We start from the raw sequence: 3,959 nt of genomic DNA on the forward strand, positions 1-3,959 counted from the left end.
TTATATGTGCTTGGCTTACTGATGATACAGCCTTGAGGGTTTTTAAGTCATAATTTTTGCTTGGTTTGACTAAAAAGCCTCAAAACTGAAGATACCCATCCTAACCCTGAGTAAACCATAGGTTAAGGAAGCACGAGCAAAACCATTTTTTCTCTTTCCTAATACAAATATTCCATGATCCTGGTGTTAGTTAATGCAGAGCCTAGAAAACTAGACTCTATTTCTGTTTTTTTAAATAGTTTTAACACAGAGAAAATTATATTGTGTTTTAAAATCTTTAGTAAAAATTTGTTGCTTGTGTAAGAGTAGCCTCTTAATTCTCATACTTAGTGGTTAGTAATTTTGAGTCGTATCATTTAGATATTGAGCCATTTCATGTGTGTGCACACCAGAATCCTTCCTCTTTAGATTCTCCTTATAAAATGAAATATTTGATAGAACTCTGTTTCTCATGTTCATTCTTCCTTCCTTCCTCCCTCCCTCCCTTCATTCCTTCTTCCTTTCCCCTCCCTCCCTCCCTTCATTCATTCCTTCTTTCTTCCTTTCCCCTCCCTTCCTCCCCTCCTTCCTTCCTTTCTCTTTTTCTTTCTTTCTTTCTTTCTTTCTTTCTTCCTTTCTTCCTTTCTTTCTTTCTTTCTTTCTTTCTTTCTTTCTTTCTTTCTTTCTTTCTTTCTTTCTTTCTTTCTTTCTTTCTTTTTTGACTGTAAACTCTGGGGGCAAAGACTGTATTTTCAGTGATTCACAATTACATTTTGTTTATATTTTAAACAATCTTGCATGAAAAGTGAAATGTATTTATGATTATTATAATATATACTATTCTCTTCCAAAACTTCTTACATTGGTGATGTAAAGAAGTGCTCTAATTATTTTTGCTTGAAATAGTCCTTTAGATGAGAGTAGCCTTTTGTTACATTATGTCCCTCTATGGTTCCTTAAGAGGAAGTGATACCTGCAGAGCACTTTTAAAGATATTTTCTGGGTTAATGTTCAAGATAACACATTGAAAAGGAAGCTATAATTATGTCTAATGAGGGCTCTTTTGGTTGCTAGATATGAGAAAAATGAATACTAATTTTAATTTGTGCTTAAAATATATTTTACTAACTATATTGATTTTTAAATATGACAAATGTATCTTGTAGATATTAATCTTCCTTGCTTATTATATTTTCCTAGAGAAACTAGATGAAAATGTGTTCCAACTAGTCTCTATATATTGACATATGTGCTCTATGTATATTGACATAATTGAAGCTGCATTTAATACAACTAATTAGAAACCTTTTGAAAAATTTTAGGTTTGTTGTATTGGAATTTCTAATATGATACAAGGTTTTGACTCAAGCTTTGTATGCAAGGAAAGGTGGAAAATTTTTCTTACCTCTTCATCATTTTATTAACTTGTATTTCTCTGTATCCTAGGAAAATTGTACATTCAAGGAGTATTCCAAAAAGCGATAATCTTAGAGCACTTGGGTGCTTTTGTATTTCATCAGTGCTGATATGTTAGGTACCTAGGGAAATAATGCTTCAGGGCCTTCTTGACAAGACAACTTCGTGGGTGGCTGGGGGATATTTATGTTTGTGCTCATGTTGGGATGGAGTGGCAGATGGTATAGGGACCTCTCCATTGGTAAAGCAGTGCAATCAGCTTCTTTGCAGGTGTGTTACTTCATTATACTTGTAACATCATTCCTGTGTCCATAACTGACTGAAATGTCAAGTTCCAGAAATGTAAGGCATTGGGTCAGGTGACCAGTCGTAGGACCTTGTTTATAATGCAATAAAGGAATAATGTTAAGGTATGTTTGAGGGGAAATAACAAATATGATTTTACTGGTGAATTTCCATGTTTAATGTGTATATTAACTTTTTTTTAAAGTTGCATGTTAACCTGGTAAAAAGTGTTGTCTCTGCTTTATGCTTTGAGTAAAAAGAACAGCAAAAAAAAGACAAGTTAAATTGTTACCCTATTATGTACTATTACATATGCCTTTTCTTTTAGAAAGGTTAATTATAATTACTATTCACACATCCATGTTGTCGGTGTTTTCATTCTGGTTTATTGTCTTAATGTGTGCAGACTTGGTGATGGTAGCTCTATTAACTGTCCAGGGCTGGGATCGCCAGGGCAATTGAAAAGGTATGACGGTTGCATTATTCAAATGAAAAAACGATTGTCCTCATCTTCTCTAAGAACCTTTTTATGGAACTTCGTCAATTAATAGCATTCTATCTTTTACTTCTGGGTATTTGAATTGGACATGAACCTGATAAACAGTGTGACAAGTTTGTGTGATTAATTTGTCTTAAAATGTGAGGAAGGTCCAGTCATTTAAAATGAATATTTTTAAAGTGAACAGTCATGAGAATGGTTGACAGTAAACAGGAGAAAAAGGAGGAAAAACGTTGTGGATGCCTGGGGACGGCACCTCCACACGCATGCTTGTTGAGTAGCGGTCTCTCTCCCCTTTGCAATGTAAGCTGCAGGACCACAGTGACCGCGATTGCTGTGTTTACAAGTTTACATCTCTCAGCGCCAAACACGGTGCCTAGTATGTGACAGGTGTTCAGTTTATACGTGTTGACAAACGAATTAATGAATTATTAATATTTTTGTGTCCTGCCCCCCACCATGAATGGGTTTTTCTTATGTCTGTGATTGTAACATACTACCTCATTTAATTCTTATTTCAATTTTTATCTCAACTTTTATTTAATTCTGCCTTATTTCAAAAGGAATTCAGGGTGACTATTTTTCTGACTAGTTCTTCTAGTAGAAATAAGACATATTTCCTTAAAAATGGCCTAAAAGCATCATGCAGTGCAAATAAATACATACAAATTTTATTTCTTTGAGATCTGTGTGAATCGGCATCTAGGAATGTCAGGAATGCAGCAGAGTTTGTGGTTTACCATCTGTAGACATTGAAATAGTAAATGGTACAATAGCTCTTTTGGGAAAACATCTGTGACATCATCTTCTTGATGTTTTATGCCCTTTTTTTAGTTTTCACATCTGGAATATCCTCTTTTTGGTGCTAAATAAACTTTATCCCATGAAAAGAATATTTTCACAATGTAAAATAGCCTCCGGCAGTCCTTTTGAATGTGTTCCTAATGACTGGAACCAACTTTTGGGGAATTCCATGAGTTGGGCTGCCTAAGTGACCAGTTATTCTCATCACGACATGGCTTACATTCTAGCAAATCATTCTATATATCAAAATGGATAAAATCTTTTTGAAACAGATCCAGTGTTTGAATTCTTCTAGTATTCAAATCCCCAAGTAATCTTCTACTGTATTTCCATTATTTTATTTTACGAGGAACATTGTGATTGATATCTTCCAGTGAAAGTTATTTTCATAGTTAGGGGTATTTCTTTTGGCTAGAATCCCAGAAGAGAAAATGGTTTGATGGGATTTGAGAATGCCTATTATTCCATATTTTATTAATATTGTATATTTTGGGTGGGGGAATTTCCACTCTAATAAAAGGATAAGCATGTTGCCTTATTTTGCACATATTTGATTATTGAGACTTTTTCTTATATGCTTCAATGTCCTCTTAATTATTCTTTTGTTCATTTATTGTTAGAATTTTAGTGTTTTTCTTGTAAATGGAATAAGTTCTTTAAATACTAAATATATTAGTCCTTGATCATTAAACTTCCCCATTTGTCCCTTTAATTTTAATAATTATCTTTTTTTTCTTTTTAAAGATTTAATTTTATTTATTTTTGACTGCATTGGGTCTTCCTTGCTGCATGTGGGCTTTCTCTAGTTGTGGCTAGCGGGGGCTACTCTTCATCGTGGTGCGTGGGCTTCTCATTGTGGTGCCTTCTCTTATTGCGGAGCACAGGCTCTAGGTGCGCGGGCTCATTAGTTGTGGCTTGTGGGCTCTAGAGTGCAGGCTCAGTAGTTGTGGCACATGGGTTTAGTTGCTCCTCGGCA

Source organism: Mesoplodon bidens, assembly GCF_964165515.1.
Source record: "Mesoplodon bidens genome assembly, chromosome: 8".
NCBI lineage: Eukaryota > Metazoa > Chordata > Mammalia > Artiodactyla > Ziphiidae > Mesoplodon > Mesoplodon bidens.